A 21,206-nucleotide genomic window follows, 5' to 3' on the forward strand; every position below is an offset into this window, starting at 1 on the left:
TTTGGAAAAATTACAGCAAAATTACAGCAAAAGGAAGTTCTAGAAATTCCTACTGCAAAACAGACTTGGAACAAGTGAAAGTGAAAAAAAAAAAAAAAAGAAACAGCTTTTAATACCACATACAACAATACAATATATGTGAAGAATATAAACACTTTGTATGAATTAGCATTTCAATGTTTTGTAAACTAAAGTAAAATATGCTTTTCATTATTTTAGTAAAATTAAAGAATGGGTTTTACAGCAATATCTTTAAAATTTCATATTGTTCAAGCTTGTTCAGGCATGGCAAATCAATTTAGTATGATGAATGTCTATGCAGCCATTAGAGATACTTATAGATACTGCAATACTTTTTAAATTCAAAGCTAAGAGAAAGAGATAGTCTCATTTTTATGTAAGCCATTATTAGAATTTACTTGTAAGAAACGTGACATACTATATCCTATTGCTTTAATATAAGCTATATATTAGAAAACATTTTTTTCTGTATTATGTGGGATTCACGAGAGCAAAAGCAATTGCACAATGTGATGAAAGTGCAAAGATTTATAGCACATATGCCAGTGAGGTGGGAGGGAAAGGTATTTAGACCAGTTCCTGGACATTCTAAAGGAAAAAGCAGCAAGTTAGAAGAACTCAAGAAATCCCATCAAATTGCCCAAAACATCATTTTCAAAATGTTTCAAAAAGCAGTAATTATTTTCACTCGAGAGCCACGTAAGGAATTTTGAGTTGTAGAGCCTGTTATTTTGGCGCAATAGACCGGCTTTACATCAGTGCAAGAGCATTTGTTTCAATGCAATTTTCACCAGCGGTGAATTTAACAGGGAGGTGGATAAGGACTGTGAGAAATGTGGCATTCCTCACCGAGGGCTTGCAGCATAAGTGAAAGGAATCAGATTACCTGTTACAGATGCTGGAATTTTAGAACACACTTAGAATTGTAACATGTAATTCGTTTCTCTTTCTCATTCATTGGGAACAGCCCCTTGCATTCAGACTGAATGGAAAAGAAAAAAAAAAAAATCCTTCTCTTGAACAGATCTTCATGCTTTTATACCTTGTGATTTCAAAGTTACTCTAGGGTTTTACCTTCGTGAACTGTAATGGGCTTCTTAAGCTGGTCTGCGCTTCCAGAGACTTTTATCTTCCACTAACATTGGATTGAGAAATTGGTGAGATTTTATCAACTTAAAGCGGCAAAATATGTACAAACGTTTCAATTTTAAATAAAGATGGTTCAGCATTTACAGAAAGTAAACTCATACCCACTGTCTGAGGCTTTCAAGCCACACGCACACACCAAAGTCTGGCATTTGTAAAGGCTGGTGGTGGCACTGTGGATGGCTGCTGGGTGTGCACAGCAGCAGTAAAACTAACTGGTCTTCACTATACAGAGAAGTTACTATTGCATCTTTCAAATTACCTCTGACAACTTAAAACTAAGAAACTTCAATAGGGAAATACAAAAGTATGAAATATTTGGAGAAAATTGAAGGATAATGCATTATTATTATTTTTTCCTTTATCAAAACACTAGTGATAAAGTAATACTTAGGGAAAAGCTTTGGGAGAGGGTCCAGAGGAGGCTTAGGGAGCTGGGCTTGTTAAGACTCCAGAAGAGAAGGCTATAGAGAAACCTTATTAAAGCCTTCCAATACATAAAGTGAGATTCTAAACAGGAGGGAAATCAAGTTTTTACATAGGTACAGACTGATTAGAACAAGGGAGAAGTTTTAAACTAAAGGAGGGAAGAATTAGATTAGATGTCAGGGGGAAAATTTTCACAGAAAAGGTGATGTAGTGCTGGAACAGGTCTCCCAAGGAGGTTGTGGATACCCCATCTGTGGAGGCGTTTAAGGCCAGTTTGAATGGGACCTGGGTAATCTGACCTAGTATTTGATCTAGTGACTCGCAGCTCTGCCTGAGGCAGCAGGGTTGGAACTTGATGATCCTCTTCCAACCAAAGCCATTCTTGGCTTTTGTGAATTTTCACCCTTTACTTAAGCCAAGCTGACATCATTTCTTGACTCTAATCTTCACGTCAGCAAGAAAAATCAATCAATGCTGCCTTTTTCTTTCTTTTTGTAGCCAAACACTTCAAAGTACTAAACAGAAGTGGATAGGACCTCTTATTTCATAAAGGAATTATTTTTCTGACATCGGGAAAAGAAGTTCTGTTTGTGTTCAACTGAACACAATTTTCTCACAAGCACCTAGAAACTAAGGTGTGACATGACATTTCTCTCCAAAAAGTAACTGTTCTTCTAAGCAACATCTAGAGAGAAGAATTCATTCTTAAGATGAAATAAAGTTCTTCTTCAGGTGGGATCCATCAAATCTTGACAACTGCTAAAATGACATTTTGTTCTCTACTTACAGACAAACACATCATCACCTATTTTTGCCAAAGCTGAAAACTGTCTATTTCCTCTGCCATGACCAGTAACTCCCCTTATTCACTGTTGTGTGAGGCGGCAAGGAGAACTCTGGTACAGTTCTAATATTTACTTTTCCAGGAAAAGGTATTCAGATGGTGGTTCTGTACTGTAGGGCTAGCCAAAGCAATGAGTGGTATCCTCCATGGAATCCCTGTGATTTTATTCATTTCAGGGACACAAAGCTAGCAAGTATATAAAATCGAGAAGGCTTCAAATTGCAAATATTTCTGCTGTTTGCCATCCAGATTGTTTTTTTATCCTGAAATAGTCCCCTGAGCTGCTCAAAGTGAGAAAGCTGCTGCCTATGCCTAATGCTATCCGACGACCGAATCAAAGTTCTCATAAATACATGAAGCTCCACCTGTTGTTTTCAAATACAAACTCTTATGCAGAAAGCAGAAACTTAAACTCTACATTTCCTTAACTACCGTATTTTCAATAACCCTTGAAAATTTAAGAGATTGTAGGAAATTTGTCAGTTATACTAGCAAAATACTTCTATCCTTTTAAGTTAAAGGAGAAAAAAAAATAATTGAAAGATTATTCCAGTGAGATAAAACCATTATTTTAGATGTTATATATTACAATAAAACCTAGACATCAAAAATGGTCTTTGTGAAGTAGAGCAATTGAGCATAAACCATTAATAAGCCTTTCACAATTTTACAAGGTGTTATCAACATAGCTGCAATATATATCTATGGTCATACATGCATTGCTTCCTACTTCAGTCTCTCTAGATTTTTCCCCTACAAACTCTATAAAGAAAAGAGCAAAGTATAAGGTAAAATGATACAAAGACAGTAACAAAGATGGTAACATATTCAAAAGGTTATTTATAAGGAAAGACTCACTGACATGGATGCCTTCGCTGGGAAATACTGAGGCAATCTTCACCAGGGAGCAACCTCCAAGAGATGCTGCCTTAGTCGTGGTCAGCCCTTAAATGAGGTCTAAAGAAGGTGGAGTCAAGCTCCACCCCTTCCAGGAGCACAGCTAAATTACTCTCACCTGTGCTCCCACAGCTGACCCAACACTTGCTTCAGCTGAATATTCAGACTTTCAGGCTGTGATTACCAATTTCACATACAGTAAAGCAACATGCAAATGTTATCCACGTGCTGTAGCTGGGACAACTCTGATTTATTTATTTTTTTTAAATTACAAATATGAAGGATATAAACAAGATTCAATGCAAAACTATCCTTTTCATTGAATACAACTATTTCGAATATTGCACATTAATAAATAATTTATCCTTTGATCTCGTTCATTGGTTTTTTGTCTGATGCATGCTAAACCTGTCAACTGTTGCACATCAAAGAAAATACTATCATATGTATTCACAACTATAAGAGGACAGACTGAAATGAATGGGTTCGGATAATTTAATTAGGTCATAGGTGTTTTTTTTTTTATTATTTTTTAATATAATTCAGTAAGTATGTGAACTTTTAACTTGTGTTAACTCAATTTCCTCATGCTTTCATTTACCATTTGTTGGGGACATTACAGTGATTAGCCAAAGCCCTTCCAGCTCTTAATGTTCCCAATAAATTCTGTTTTAAATTGACTGTCACTTTCTCACTATAATAAAGTAGGTATTTGACATCTTAGAAAGAACCAGTCCACTGTCTATTACATTTTCTTGAAGAAAATTTTTCCAGTTCCTCAAAATCAACAAAAATAGAATTGTAATAAAGACTGCTATGAGTAGCCACAGTAAGCAAGTGGGCTGAACAAATGCATTCTCAGACACTTTTACAATCCTGATTTTTTGGGGAGTTCAAATGATCCTGTGCGTCTTTTGCTTGACAAACTAAATACCCCTACACTCATATTTAATTGTTTTGTTACCAAGTTATTAGCACTGTCAGAACTCCCTGAGAAGAAAAGCCAAGTATTCTGCTTGTCGGCAATGTATACCCACTGTGCTGAGACACAAATGCAACAGCAATGTTATTGTTCTATTAGGTTCAAAGATCAGCTGCTGGCCAAGTGCCTTGAAAACCAATCTGCTAAATTGTAATGTGGCACTCTAAAAATTCTGAGAACTTGGCTATTAAAAATGACTCCAGGAACTTTTCTATCCTGGATAACAATATCTTTTGTTCAGATTGCTTGATTGCTATTGATTCTTTATTATTACATATATATCTTTTATTATTATGTACACATTACATATATATATCTTATAAAGATAATAAAGATATTACATATCTTTATTGGTAAGTTCTGTTTATAACTCGAGTTAAACCAGGAAAGATACACTGGGCAGAAAAAGAAGAAATTCTTATCTCTAAGCCTCTCAGTTTGTCATAACACAACACACTCACATTCACACCACAGAAGCCTATCTTGCTAATATTTGTATTTTGCAATCATGACATACTCAGTACCCAAAATGAGAAGACAAATAGAAGCATTCCAGACTAGCATTTTTGGAGAACAGATTCTGTTCTTGTGTGAACACCAGACAATGTCTTGTATCACCTATCCCCCTTAATTCATCTCCTCTGATTTATTTGCTAGGACAACACGGTTTGATAAGTGATGATCTCCTATCATTTTCTACAAACCAAGGAAGCAATAAAGTATGCAACATTTCTAAAATTATTCAAAACTAGTTAACTCCATAGAAACATACTTCCTCTGCCCAAGAAGAAGACAATAGGAAAGAGGCTTCCTTTTCCTACTGAAGCGAAAGTTTGGGGTGCTCCCAAAGTGACCTTAAAATTGTATTATTTCTATGGGACTGAGTTCTGATGCAAAGACACCAGTGCTAATCAGCATGTACAGCACAGAACTTTACAATGTGAGCTAGAAAACTAACAACCAATATACAAAAACCCTACAAACTTCTGAGTGAAAACATTGTGCTTAGACTTGGAGACATTAAAACCATGCGCCAAATGCTTATTAAGATAAAAGCATTATTCCCACACAAAAGAAAAAAAAATGTTAAAGAATGAAATTCTAATAGATACAAAGTTCTGCACCAGTAAAGACTCAGTATATTTCCTAGTTACACAGAAGCAGGAACATACAATTAAGGCTAATAATGTAAGAGGAGAAAAGTAGCTACGTGCATGAGAAGGATATACATGAAGTACTGCTTTATCCAAGCCCAATCCACCTTCCACTGTGAAAACAGAGTACACAGAGTATGACAAGTTTACATTTATTTCTGTGTCAAGTGATACGACAACATAATTGAACAGCAGTTAATGAACTTGTGAACAGCGCTGTTAAAGAACAGCTCTTTCCCTCTATTATTTTCAGTGAGGCTTGGATGCGTATTCGTATGTATATGGGCAATAGTACATATACTTCCTACTTTGCTGATTAATTGATCTAAAAGGAAACTATGTAAGTGTAACCCACCTTTCTCAAAGAAGTTGAGTGCAGTATACTTTTTAATGATATCAATACATTTGTGAGCAAGGAGAGAGGGAGAAAAAGCCTGCTTCTTCAGGCTATATGTAACTAGAGCTTCTTTCCAAAATTCAAGTCATTTTGTTGAGTCCACTCAATACCTATGACATAGGAAGGGAACTATGATGGATCTTTGAGGCTGGCTTCAAGACAGCTCCATCTTGACTTTCAAAAAAAGAAAAAGGACGGACTCACTATTGCAAGCCTCTAACACATTAGTATACGTATCTGGCTTGAGCTACACTTCCTCTTCTCCTCCTGACATTTCAAGAGCTCTCTGCCAGATCTTACAAATGCTCTCCACTAAAAATAACTGCTGACATTTGCAAGTGGCATGTACTAATTACATTTAGAATAGGCTTTCTACATACATTTATTTGTTTATCCTATTTTTTATAAACCTTGGCTTTGTTTCTTAAAAAACTGGCAACTGTATTCCATACCTGTCTTAAAACATACAAGTTTAACTATTATAATGGAAACGTTTTTGACACTAATGTCTAACATGGGGGCTTGGGTTCCCTTTTATTTATTTTTAAATTCTTGCGTGTCTATCCAGCATTTGGTGACTGAAAACAGTAGCAGTCTGCCTCATTATAACAATTCAATTTCTGAAGGAGGGAATCCAGCACACTGAGTAACACGAAACTGGCTCCTGAAAGATGGCCTCACCTCTCTGTCAAAACAGCATCTTCAACATCAGTGAAGCACAGACACTTTATTTTAATAGCTTCTAAAGAATATGGTTGCTAATAAGCCACTAGCAGTCTGAGATGTGAGTAGAGCCTCAGTTGATTTGTTACCAGAAGTGGGAATTTTCATGCATTCTCCTGGTGGACTCTGACCCTTCAAATTTCAGATGTGAAAGCTCTGTTAGTGATAGTGGTCTGTCCATACCTTCTTTACCTGCGGGAGGAGCAGGGTCTGTTCCAATCACATCCAGGTTGAATGAAGACACTACATTTGCTATACAGGAAGGAGTCCTGTAGATTCCTGCTCAGAAACCACTTACTGTTGGGTTACATTAAGTTCATAAACTTGTGACCTGCTGTTCAAATCCATCTCTGTTTTCACCTTAGTCTTGTGTATATCACAATCAATGCCTCAAAGGCTACAGGCAAGATTCACAAATATTGTATGTAGAGCTTAAACACTGAAATTAAAAAATCATGAAGGTGCTTCTATAAATGTCTGAAAAATTCTAAGTACATCATTTGTAAAATAACAAGTTCTGCTATTTTTTTTTTCTATCACCCTGAAAAGACCTTTTAATTCTCCTTGTATTGCATGATACAACCCTGAAACTTGAGGTAAAAAAAATAGCATAAATGCTAAGGTGAATAGAGAACCACTCTGGTGTGCCCTGAGAGGAAAATTCTGTTTCCAGCTTGCAGCCTACAAGGAGGCCACAAGGTACCGGACTACCTGGGGTGCATTTGGTCAGTAAAATGTGATTATCCCTCCCAGCCCTTATGCACCATAACATATGGGTTAGAGGTAGCAAAGACACAGCATTTCACACTCCTGTTATGTTGGTTCTCACATGGTTCAGACACTGCTGTTGCATCTGCCCATGCAAAATTCTCCAGAAACCATACAATTTTCAGTACATGTTCACAAGGTCTGAAAAGTGATTGATAATAATATAGGTATTTGCTTCCACTATTATTATTATTTTTAAATTCAGGCAACTAATGTAAAAAGCCTGTAAAATGTTTTATTTTTTTATAAACACTTGTCTTTCAATTACATTTAAAAAGTCTAATTATTATATTCGTCCTGTCACTACTCCTGTATTATATCATTGATTACTGCAGAACACAAATTATGTGCTGAAGTTTGGAAAAGTGAATGTCTTAGCTCACTCCCAAACTGAGATGCTTTCGTAGGCTTTTACACCTTAATTAAGGTAAGAACTTCATTCCCCTTCTCTCATTCAGGATACTGACATTCCTTGTTCCTTCAAGAGAAAAGCACAGGCTTTTCAATCATGTAAATATGGTTTACATACATTTCATTGCTGTCTGTTATTGAAAACTGTTAAGAAATACTATATAAGAAAAATAAAATCTGTCACAAAGAGTGAAGCTGGAGGTGAAAATTTTCTGTAGTACAGAACACAAGAGATGTCATTTCATTTTATAACATACTGTCTGTTTTGTACCAACAAAGTTCTGTATAAACATCACTGAAATACAAAGCACTTTCAGTTGAGTTCAGCCTGGTAGAAGCTTCTTGATGGAGCTTATCTCAAAATCATTTGAAGTCCAAAGTGTCTATGCAAAACCATTAATCTCAGAATGTGTCTAAACACCATCCTGGAGACAGGCTGCAATTTACAGTTCTCTGTGACAGAAAAATCACTGGTAGAGCCCTGTCATTTAACCCCAATGATTTCTTTGGTAGGCACGGAAAGAAAGGTTTTCATACTGTCCTGTCACAGAAGGACTACAGAATCTGTCAACACTGTGTAGCTTTTTAAAATTTTTTTTAAATAAAAGCGACATGCAGGTTTTTCCAGTCATCGTGAAACAAAAGTCAGCAAGGTGGTCTTTTAGATCAGTGTCATTGACAAAAGCTTGCTACATGAAGTATAAAGGGCGCTTTTATATTTCTTGGGGATAACATGGGAAATATATTTCTGCCTTCTGCATCAGGTTTTTGTTCTACCTACTTTAAATGTAAGATGGAGCTCTCCAGTTTCATACAAGCCAGAAGTATGGTTTTAATCTCCAATTACCTTAAGACGCATGTTTGATAGACAAAGACTCCAGAGTGATGGCCATGTTTATCTGCCCAATAAACACAAATCAAAGTTCTGAAGAGTCCAGCTGGCTAAAAATCATGTTTGTTTAAAGAGGACATTCTCATTGAATTTACAGTTTGAGTGCCTCTGTGTTTGGTATGCGTTTCACCATCACAAAATAAACTCTATGTAACAGGGGGTCTATCTTAAAGTTTGCGGATATTTGCAATGCATGAGTTTTACATAGCTTTCCAATTGCCTTCATATATCTACGTAGAAAATATTTAGCAAAATATAGACATACTGCATATGTTTTAAAAACTCATGCACTCCTCATACAAGTAAAAACTGGCTGAAGTGTCAAGGAACAATGCAACATACTGTAGGGGAGGAAGAAGAGAAAATACCTTTATCTATGGGCCTCCTCAGAGTTGAGAACCTTCAAAAGTACAGATCTGATTATCAACTCATCAATACCTCATTTGTTACAACAGCACCCAGGAAAAACCTCCTGAACTACAAGATGCACCACCTGATATTCAAGCCTGATCAGATGCCAGGGGCACATGTACAGACATGGAGCTCCTATTATTCATGATCTTTAAGAGATGATACTGACCATCTCTGCTTCATTTATGAACACAAGAAAAAAGAGTTCAAGAACTGCATTCAAAACACAAGAAAACAGCAATGATAATGTTGTAAAATGAAAACAGTAGTCAATGTGTTTAAATGTCTTTTCTGTGTATAGTGCCCAGAACAATCTATTTGAAGGGGGGCTAGACAAGAACTTATATACATTTTTTTCCAGGCACATTTTTAAACTGCAGCGATAGCAATAAGTGCACTAAAAACTTCCGATTATGAATTCATTTACATCTCCTCATTCAAAATTAGTTATCCTCGATGCAATATTAAGAGTGATATTAGTATACTTTTTGATAGCTTTGCAGTGCATTAAGCTAGCAGTTAATAACTTAGACAATCATAAATACAGTAACTACCAGCTTTAAACCATCAATGACCATCAAGGACCATCAATGTTGCAAAGCTTTCAGGACATAAATACCTTTACATCTGAAAAATGTTTGTATATACATTTGTAAGCAATCTGCTTTCTCAATGCACTACAGCATGCTTAAATAGGTTTACAATTCCCGAGAGTCATGTAAAGTGTGACTAATCATCACAATGTGCCAAAAAATGAATATTTTCTTCAGAATTTTAGAGCAAAAGGTTGTGAATTAAAGGGACTAGTGGCATTTATTAGAATTCCGTAGATTAAGAATGTTAGCTATGCACTACATTAATCCAGGTATCTCATGTTTTATTATTAGCATCCCAATATTTTCTAATTTTGAGCATTTCCTAAGAAAAAGTACTACTTTTCCTGAAATCTAACAGAGTGCAAAGTGATTCACTGAACTAGACGCATGCATACTGTGGCCAGGGCCACTAAATTCTTTTGTTTTTGTAGCCTGTAATTCCTTCCACTTTCCACATCTTCAGGTTTTTCTGTGTGTACAAAATTCTCCACTTTAACCTTAACTTTTTCTGTCCTTCTGGTGCTCACTGACAACCTCTGAGGCTTGCGCTTTATTCTCCTTCAGGGCTCATTCTTCTTCTAAATACTCATCATCCATTGCATTCTATAAAGAGAGTTCCCAGCAGTAGTTTTTAAAATAAAAGATAAAATGTTCAGTATCTGAACATTTAGGGCTCTAGTGTCAGTACCTGCAATGCCTCCTGTTGACAATGATGGTTATCACTGGGGGCAACTAAAGTATGTTCATTCTGAACTGTCTTCAGAAATCAGCCTTATCTGATTGTTCTTTCAGATCAAAAGAAGTATGAAGACAAAGTAAGCTGTGCATATTCTTTTACTTTGCACTTTGTTGTTAAAAAAGAACGAATCCCACTAGGACCCATAAACCACTTTTAGACATCACTAATCTTTGCTATGGATTTCTATTTTTTTCCATATACTGCCATCTGACTGATTAGATTTTGATATTTTAGTGACACAGAACAACGCTGTTAGAAATTAATGCACAAAACATATAGAAATATCTAGACAGACAAAAGAACACTTATTGCCCTAAGGAAAATGACATGTAATTCTCAGCACTTACAGCTGAGTTTAGGCTTCTTTTTTCCCCCACTATAAATATGTAGGGAGCAATAGTAATACCTGCAAGGTCTCACCTGGTGCTCTTGCATTAAGATATTGTTATCTTTTAAATATTTGTGTAAGGTAGCTTGCACTGCCTCTTACATCAGGTTCAATTTCAATAATTAAACACATAAGTATCTTTGTCAATTGTTTACAAGCAGATTAGAGAAAAGCAATCCTTTTTTTTTTTTTTTCTTTTTTTTCTTTTTCTTTTTAAAATACACAAATAAATACACAGCATTGTTAGCATTGATTCTGGCAAAAGAGATGTGAAATACCACACATCAAAGTTTTGTTGAAAAAACAAACTGGGATTGAATCGTATGTGGTACATCTCAGGCTTCGCATTCAACTTTACACAGATGGAGCTGTAATTGTTGGAGACTTCTCCAAAATTCAGCAGGACCCTGCTGAGGATCTTTATGTTTGTATAAAACAGCACAACCCACGTGATTGATACCAAGTGAAAAATGAAACATATATTTTATGCTGCCTTTATATTCTCTGACACAGCCATTATCAATGGAATTAAAATTTTAACATGAAGCATGAAACCTACCTCTGTTTTCTGCATCCACACTTTGGTACATACCTTTAATTTATATACTACTGAACAAATCTCAGAAAGTCCATCTATAATCAATCAGACCCCAATTTGCTAATGAGTTCTACCTGGTTCATTGGCTTGTATCATCCAAATGACCTGGCCTTTTTTCCCCCCATTAAATGATGATCATGTCAATTACCATCTTATTGACACTCGTACGGAGTTTGTTGATCTTTCTCTGTCATACTACAGTATTAAAATGAGTTCTGTGCAAAAATATGATTTGCACAGTATCCTGAAGCACAATGAGCCAGATCACTGCATCTTCTTGGTACCTGTCATATGGTGGAGAAAAGGATTTGGATGACAATTGAATCTGAAACCAGTTTGCCATCTGCTCAGAAGTGAATGCATTAAAATATCCCTATTCATTAAAGGAAATGTCTCTAAAACCTCATTGAAAGCACATCACAGTAGATCTTGAGGTCAAATCTTCCTTTCAGGAAATCACATACCCTCTTATACACGTAGTTAAATCTACATAGACCCAGCAAAAATCTGCCACTCAAATGTTGATTCTTATTGTACACAGAAAGTGTACAAATCACAGCTTTCTCATAAAAAAGACAGAATGTTAAAAACAATAAAAATCAAGTTCTTTGTTCTCTCACTGGAAATTCTCACTGACAAATTGAGTTACACTCGCTTTTGGTTCAGCTTCAAGTACCAACTTTGCATTTTCCTGATTTCTATGCTTCATGATTTATCTCCTTTGGGCTATTCAGGCTAGCTGGATTCAAAAGACTAAGTATAAAAATCATGGTACAAACTCTACCACAAGTTTGCCTTACAAAGTAGTTCAAAGAACCCTAATAAACCACGAGTAAGGGTTTTTGAAGGGAAGTAACAAAATGTTCTTTGAAACAGTAGTGCAATGATTCAAGAATAATTGAGCATCTTAAAATGAAAAGGCTGCAAAACTCATGGCAACCCAAAGCATCCACTGTACTCCTTCTAGACATGTCATTACCATGCTGCAAGAGAGAAATTGTCAACATTATTTAATAATGTGCTCAAAAAACAAATAAAATCTTAGATTTTTATTTCCCCTTCTATTTTGGCATGCGAGTGACAAACAGTACTCATCAACATGGGGAACAAAAGGATCCTTTAAAGAACTCCCTGTTCTTTTTCATCTAATGCACTATTCAGAAAACACAACCTTACCAGTTCAGTTATATCCATAATGTCTGAGAAAACCCAATTTCTATGTCATACCAAATATTTTTCTTGGAAAAATACACTGGTTTCTATACAGAAAGTAAAACACTATTTTTCTAATATCAAGTTAGCATAAAATTTTACAGACCAGAAATGACAGCATCTTCTAGAATTTACCACCTATTATATTTATTCACTTATCCTGTAGCAAACAACATACCTATAAATGCCAAAAAACTCCAGAACTAACAGCAAGTTCTATAATATTGTGTCTTAGTAGTTAGCACTGAAAATCCTGGGTGCTACAGATGTTGCACCTTCCTAGGCACAGTGTTTTTCCCATTGCTCTGCTGCTCTAAAAGACAGTCCCTAATTTTGCCTACAGACAGGAGAATCCAACCAATAAACACACCATTTGTTCCTAAGGACAAAGGTAAGTTTTCACCCCTCTGGGACAAGAGTGCTTATATATTTTTCAGAATGCCCAGAATATTTCATACTGAATCCCCTGATATGTAAGGTCAGCTTTACCTAGATGAAACAAAGCCTGAGCTCTAAAGCCCATCTCATGCTGTGCACATGCTAGCAGGTTGCACTAGGGCTCAAGAGTAAGTCTAACTTCCACTTTCTGTTGGAATCCCAGGAGATTCGGGATCTTGTTCACGTGGCAAAACAATGTTTTAGCAGTTACTTTAAACCTGAGGACATCTGAGGTTTACAAAGAAGGCATCTCTTCATTTATGCTGCTGTTAAACAGATTAAGGTAGATATGCTTGGGAACTGCATAACGACCTGATAAAATGGAGCTCACTTCTAATCAAACAGCTCCGACCACATCTCATTAAAAGTATAATGCTGATTATGAAAATAACAAACTAGAAACTAACAGGTATTGTATTAACTGACTTCAGACATTGAATTCATAAACAAACACATCTCAAAAAAAGGGGCTTTAAAGAGGCTGTACATGGGGAAGTACACTAAATTCCTGGTGGCCAACAATGCTTAGACAGAGAAATTTCCCCTGACAAGCAAAGCAGAACACTGTGGCGTTCTGCTGAGAGGAGAATCTTGGCCCTAATCTGTCCTCCCAGAACAATTCAAGTTGTGAGATCATGTATGTGAACATTAACACTGTAGAAGATACCGGCCAGGTGATAGGCATACATCTGTTCCTATTCAGAGATCATACAGAATTTTAAACATTAGCTCCTGGAAATAAATGTCAAATGCACTTTAATATTAAGATGCATGCCTGTATGAACCTTAAACAGGACCTGGAAAAAACCCTTACTGCATTTTCTGGTCTTAAACATTTCTGTCCATCACACTTAGAATTGCTCCCCTTAACTGACACGAGCCCAGGAAAGTACAGGTGACAGCAAAAAGTTGCAGTAGGGGCAATTTAATATTGTTAAATAACACAGGAATAATTATAGGCTGTAATGACTAAATGGACAATGGAAGGTAACATTTTATATTAGTTTTACGAGCAAATGTTAGTTTCAGACCATAAGTCTGATCTGGGAATATATTTCTGTTATCAAATAAAAGCATATCCAAACAGCAGCAGGCGCAGATACTACAAAAATGTATGAACACTAAAAAACACAAACTCGAGTTAGCAATATAGTCTTAACGCTTAGTCCTGGGTAAAGGGAGAAACACCTTTCAAATAGCTGAACAGAATGTGAAGAAATCACTCACAGTAATTTGTTGCTTTTGTTTATTTAAGTGGCATTCATACAGCCCTTCTAAAGTGAAAAACAGACTAAAGTACATTCTCAAGAATCAAAGAAATAGCAGAAGTGTATTTCCCTAGCATTCATATAGTCAGCTGAACGTTAAATTTATCCGTACAACTTTGAATAAGTGATATATATATTTCCCTATTAACTACAGTTACTTTCTTTATTCTAGAGAGAGAATAATCTGATAAATCTCAGCTAGGTTCACAAACTGCATTTGATTAGGGGGGGGAAAAAAAAAAAAAAAAAAAAAGATATAAGAGCTTATTTATAAATATTTGTAGTTAAGATTCATTAAATAGTATTCTAATTTTTTATCGTCTGACAATTACCTGTTACTAGAAGCTTCTATACAAACCAATGCAAGACTTAAGTTGCGTACTGAAAATGAAATGATAAAGAATAATATTGCACAGAAAAAGTACACTAAAACTTCCCAGTTCACCCAGGCATTTCTTTCAACATTAATAACTCCCATTACTTATTAATTTATTAAAACAAAGCCATGTTATCCCCTCCTAGAGATTAGATTAGAGCTGAAGCAGGATGCTGAAAAAAGATTACAGAAGTCACTTACATTGTGTGCAACACTAGAACTGCAAGTATATACTTTTTAGCCAATACCTCTAATTCTCACAGTTCCACGAATGAGATCACTTACTCTACCCTACTGATGCCGTTCCTTTGTCAGACTCAAGAAAAAACTGCATTACTCAGCAATTACAGAACACATTTAAATTAAGTATGACAACAGAGATAGAACATGAAAAAGAGGAAAAGCTGATAAAAAACACCTGATAATGAAGTCCAGTTCTGATGATGATGTGATACAGTATCTAAAGACTTTTCCAGGTTACTGAGACTTTTATTCTTTTACAAGGGAGAAGGAGAGAGAGTTAAAAAAAAGAAAAAAAAAAGAAGAATCTGTGGTCTGTAAATGATCAGCACAAAAATAAATTATGGTCAAGTAACTGAACTTTTCTGATGTGTAAATTGAATCACTCCCACACGCTGGTGTTTTATAATTAAAAGACCATTTTCACTGTGGGAAATTTTACTGAATTTTGTATTAAAAGAAGAAACAAACCATCAATCAGGAGGAGGTAGGGAACTCAAAGAGCTCAACCCATTAAACTTGAAGAGTGTAGTCGAATTCTGAATAACTTGCTCTAGGAAACTGTAGCTCTTTTAAGGCAGAATACTGTACAAACATTAATGAGCAGAACATGCATTTGATAGCTGTACTAAAACCTTTTGTAGCCATATAGAAGAACACATTTCCCATTTGGTGTCACAAGATGCCGAATACAGTTTTACACAAACCCTTTTTTCGAGGTTCACATACTTAAATGATCTGACTTCAGCTGCCACTGAGGAAAAAAAAAATCACCCATCTATAACTAAAGAAACAAATAAACAGGTATTGAATTGATCCAATACAGTTGCTATGCAAGTACTGATCAGACTGACTAATATTTGGTTACAACCAGTACACTGCCAAATGCAAACACAACAACTACCATTACAGAGATACGGTACTCTCCTGACGTGCTTTCATTTGAGTTTAGGTCCTAGATACAAAGGGCATTTTCAAGTTATTAATCTAAAGAGGAGAACTCTCACAAGAGAGTTAAAAGCTCTTTTTGAGAATTTCATTATTCATTCAATTATGTTATACTCTTGATAAGACTGACTGGTAACAGTGTAAAGCATAGAGAAAGAAAACCTTATCAAGTTATATCTTTTTTTTTCCAGACAAAATACTCATGTAAGTTAAAGTTAACACTACACCCATTTATCCTATTTTTTTTATTATTGTTATTTTTATTTTTTTATTTTGACCTACACTGTTATTGCAACAATAGTAAATTAGATACAGCAGCATAAAATATTGAGAAATGTTTAAGTCAATAGGGCATTGCATACTGAGCACATACTGGCCTCTTGTAATTTTGTAGTTATGCTCTATTCTGTCAGCTAGATAACCATGTGTCATCTAAAAATCACCAATGCAATACATGGATCCCATTACAGATTGAGGCCATCAGATGTTTCATCCTACCTTCAGCTTTCTATCTGGTGTTATGCTGGTGGATCTCAGACAAGCCAGATATCTGCAAATAGAATAGATTACGATTAATAAAGTCATTGTGCATTAAAAAAAAAGTTTAGTTATTATTACAAAACACCACAGTAACTTGCAAAGCAGAATATTAGGTTCTGTTTTTTTTTTTCTCTGTATGTTTTTTCCCTCTTTGACCAGTGATACATACGGAATGCATTTCTTAATTGTTTATATGTCTTAACATCTACAAGTGAGATGCAGCTCTCACAGTACTTACTATAGCAGCTGCTAGACTGGCATGTTTTAGGACAAATTTATTTGTTAAGATCACGCGGAAATTTTGATTGCACATTGCATGTTAAAAATGTTGTTTTGGGCATCCATTATCATTCTACTCCTTTAGTCTCAAATTTGGTTTCTTCAGATCACATATGAAGAAGTTCTTTCCTTTCTACTACTGTGGAAAACTGATCAGGAGTCCGGAGCATTTAAAATAAAATTTAAGATATAGGTCTTCCTAGCTTTAGCACAGACAATGAGTTTTCAATGGCACCTTCTAAATTTCATTCATGTATTATGTATCAGCAAACATGATAAATTGTCTTCCCATACTTTGCAAAGCCTGTGTACTCAAAAGTAATGTGAATGAAACATACGGGAATGATACTAATTGTTTTTATAAAGAAAAACATAACCATTAGCACTTAGAATATATAAAAAAGGCTATTTTCAGAAAGCATTTTTTCATGCACATTACAAACTTGCAGTGAATTTGCAGTATTCCACATATGAAAAGTAAGCATTGATAAATCAAGGGGATAGTGGAACAAAACCTTTGCTTACAATGACAGCATCAGAAAATCACACTTCATTCTTTTATTTCTAACATTCCAGTTACATTCACACCCTTCTGCCTCAGACTCCACAACTACTACTTGCATCTAGAACTTCTCTCCAAACAGAGATCCAAACAGCCTTTAAGTTTTTTTATTTGACCTTTTAGAAACTTCACGTGACAACGGCAATGACAACAGAATATGAATAAATGCACACTTCCTGTACTTATGTAAATATTTTTTCCATCACAAAATGCTTTGCTTCTGTTTCACTGAACTTTCAGCATTAAAAAAAAAAGAAGCAGTGTGAATGAGCACTTAGTGTATATATGTATATATGTATATGAATATTAATTTCTTTCAAGGTGAAGTGTAAAGGATTTTTTTTCTTTTCTCTTGTTTTATATGTAGACGTTGATTAAAGAATCAGAAGTAGTAGTGACAGTACGATGCAACTAATGGGCACAGCACCAGGAAAGTCATTCCTAATACTGGCCTCAAACTTCTGATAGGCAGAGATTAAGAAATATTATTAGCACACTATTTTTAGCTTCTGGGGAAACAAGTGTAAACAAGTGTACACTCTAAGTCATAATATTGATGCTCTACAAACTGTAAACAAGTGGGTGGATATTGGATCTGTGCATCCAGGTTCTACACGAACCACAAAAGACATTTCCTCTGGTATCTGCAAATATGAACCCAGACAGTAAACTTCAGTGCAAACTTCTCCACTGACAAAAGTCTCCCTAAATTTGGGCCTTGGAGTGTAACTGAAGAAAAAAATAATACAGACATAAAATGAATAAATAGCCTGACTGTACAGTCAATATAAAAATTAAAGAAACTTCTATGCTAAAAATAAACATAGGAATTGTGAGGTAAATAAAGTGAGAAAAACAAAGCCTCAATACTAACAATGCCTTAAAGCACAGTGACCACTTGTCAAGACACTGATCTATAACATTTTCAAATCTGGATTTTATATCACTAAATACAAGGAAATTCTACTTTGAGGTATTTCATATTACTTACTGTCATCTTTTGTGAGTACAAATCTCATTTTAAATTGGAGAAAATGAAAATTATGTGACTGTGCAGAGCTACTTTTTGCTTAATTGGAGGTCATCAGTATCATCAGGTCTGCTGGTTCGTACAGAAGCCCCAGTTCTATAGTATTTGCATTTTATCTTTTAGTTCTACATACAAAACCAAACAAAAAGTAACTAGGCTTGTATCTGATTTCCTGAGTACCCAATCATCCATATTGGTTTAATCAGAATCCATGCCATGCACTAATGGATCATATGTAGCCTACTTCAGGAATTCTGAAACCAAGACAAGCTGAAACCAAGGCTAATCTGAAATGCTGACATGTAAAGACCTATGATAATTATCTTTAGTTCCATCCTTATGTTTTCTACATGCATTTTAAGTTGCCGTAATTTTATCTTCCACTGCTGGAGGGTGGGCTAATGAGTTCTAAGTGATGATTTCACAAATTTCAGTCAAGCAGGAATTCTTACAACTACTCTGTCTTCAATATTTCTTATTTCTAGGTTTAGAAGACCCTGTGCCCAAAATTCTTCACACTGTCATTTCATTTTCTAGGTGCCTATCAATGCCAATTCAGTCCAGCCATACTTTGGAATATATTTCTAGAATGGCACACTTGAATGTCAAGCTAAGCGACGTTCACTGTCAACATACTTAACTCCCTTTGATGCTCTGATCATAATTTACTGGAGCACGATCAAAGAGTGCAGCCCTCAGAAGCTTGGGAAGAAGAACTGAAAATAGCAGCCAGTGAAAGACTAATAAACAGCAATAGAGGTTTATCCCACATCTGCTCAGATATGGAACTGCACAATTTCACTGGAATGAGTCTGATCATCAATCAGTGAAATATTTACATAACCATTCATCTAACAGAGAAGATGGAAAACATAGAGAAAGACACCACTTCTACTTGAGGTATAGGTGACCCCAAAAATGTGACAAAACTTCATTGCTGCCTGCCAGATAAAACATTGAAATGATCCAGTACATTCTACTTCTCTTTCAATTTTAAAGTTCTGGGTACTTGGAACGTGATTTATTATATTTCCAAGTTAACATCCATGAGAAATGGCTTTTTGATTTGAATTGAATAGCTTTCATGCCAAAAACCAGATTTCTGTTACAGGACACTGACAGGCAATTTTATTCCCTGCTCAGTTGTATTTTGGGATAGGAAAAATGGGTAGGTAACTTCTTTTCATGGAAACCTGTTCTCTCCACCTTTACTGGAAAGAACTGCTGAAAACTAAGTAGCAATAAATCCAGTGTTTGCGCATTGAGAAGGAGCTAGCAAAACATACAGCATATACTATATGGTGCAGACAAATGGCTATTGGTGATGTAGAAACAAACCAGGCAAGTAGCTTCTTGCAGAATTACACCCACCAAACATGATTTCAGTAGAGTTTATACTGAAGAGACTGGAGAGGACTAGATGTATACCATCAACTCAGAGATGCACCCTGGCTACTTAGGTGAATTGTACTCTTTTGAAGATTGCACTTGAGCAACCTCCCTAAGCACAGCTCAAAAGAGTCCTGAGCCAAAGACCAGGTAGGGCATTTTATTTACTAGTTCACTGAGTTAGATCATTGGCACGATTGATCCAAAATGAATGGTAACAAATGAATTAGAAGCTGCCAAGAGATCCGGTGCAATGGAGAACAAACAATGCTAGGCTCATTCAGAATGAAAGAATGGACTTCATAGACTGCCACTGTAAGCAGTGATCCACTACCACATCCCAAAAATCCAAAGAACCAGCAAGAGAAATTTTTTAAATGACCACAGTAATGTTGGTGTATGCAACTATCTACAACTGAAAGTGACAGTAAGAACAGACTTCTTGGTCCCAAGTAAATCCACTTGACTACCACTCATTTAAAAAGTGAAATAATATGATTTTAAAAAATAGCTTTTTTTTTTTTTTAATCTAACTATAGGTAGAACTATATTTTTATACATCAGTATTCTTATGTATATTTTTATAGTGGTATAAATAATTATATTTTAACTGTAACTACATAAGTAACTATATATAACTGGTCTATGCATGACTGCTTGTGTGACAAAGATTACACACTATATAAATACAGTATTTTACAACTTCATCACAGTAAAGCTCAACAGTGCAACTGTAAAACATAACTGTCACTTAGCAGTACAGATTTATCACCTTCTACATAAGCACTCTTTAAAAAAAATTAACTACAGCAAGAATATATGCACAGTATCCACAGAACCTTAACACTCTGCTAATTCACCTGGTTATTAGCAGTGAGGCATAGCCTCTACTAGAGCTCCTCATAGGAAGCTGGAACAAAAAAATATGAAAGAGCACTGAAAAATGCAACATTTTAAAGTTAAAATATAATTACTTAGAAACTATGAACTTATGCTTCCAAAGCAACTTTCCTCCCCAATTTTTTCTTGTGCTTTCTGTGGCAATGATATCATTTCTATTGAACAGATTATTTACATATTATTTTCATGTGCACAGTATTACTGGTAAAACCTGCTGAGATGCAACCTCACAGCTATAAAGATGCCAGTTACTTGTCATGTGTGCTTAAAATAATTGGTATCATAGGAAAAGCAACAAGTAGCTTTAAAGATCAGTAATCTCTGTGATAAAATGCATAACATATGTTCAAAATGTGTAATAATTGGAGCGCTGTTCATCCCATTTCATAGCAAACCCAGCCTTGATTAGACTATTTGTAAGCAGGAATTGCATGCTATAATTAAAAGTTCTTCCGATCTCATGTTCACCCCCACTATACAACTTTTTCAGTTTCACAACGCTTTATACTACACAAAGACTGCTATTAAAAACAAGCAGAAAACTGCCCCTAAGAATTTTGTTCACAGAAACAAAAAGTAAAGAAAGCAAGAAAAATGGGTAAAGATAAGAGTTTAAATGGACTGGAAT

At 35.4% G+C, this 21,206-nt stretch overlaps 1 protein-coding gene across 1 annotated transcript in view; it reads right to left on the minus strand.

Annotated features, from left to right (window-relative positions):
- TENM3 (teneurin transmembrane protein 3) overlaps window positions 1–21,206 on the minus strand; it is a 968,340-nt gene that overhangs the window by 417,500 nt on the left and 529,634 nt on the right. Inside the window, 1 exon segment of the mRNA XM_032444361.1 lies at window positions 16,377–16,428. The gene's annotated coding sequence lies outside the window, so the exon portion shown is untranslated.

This window comes from Coturnix japonica, chromosome 4, assembly GCF_001577835.2.
Source record: "Coturnix japonica isolate 7356 chromosome 4, Coturnix japonica 2.1, whole genome shotgun sequence".
Classification (NCBI taxonomy): domain Eukaryota; kingdom Metazoa; phylum Chordata; class Aves; order Galliformes; family Phasianidae; genus Coturnix; species Coturnix japonica.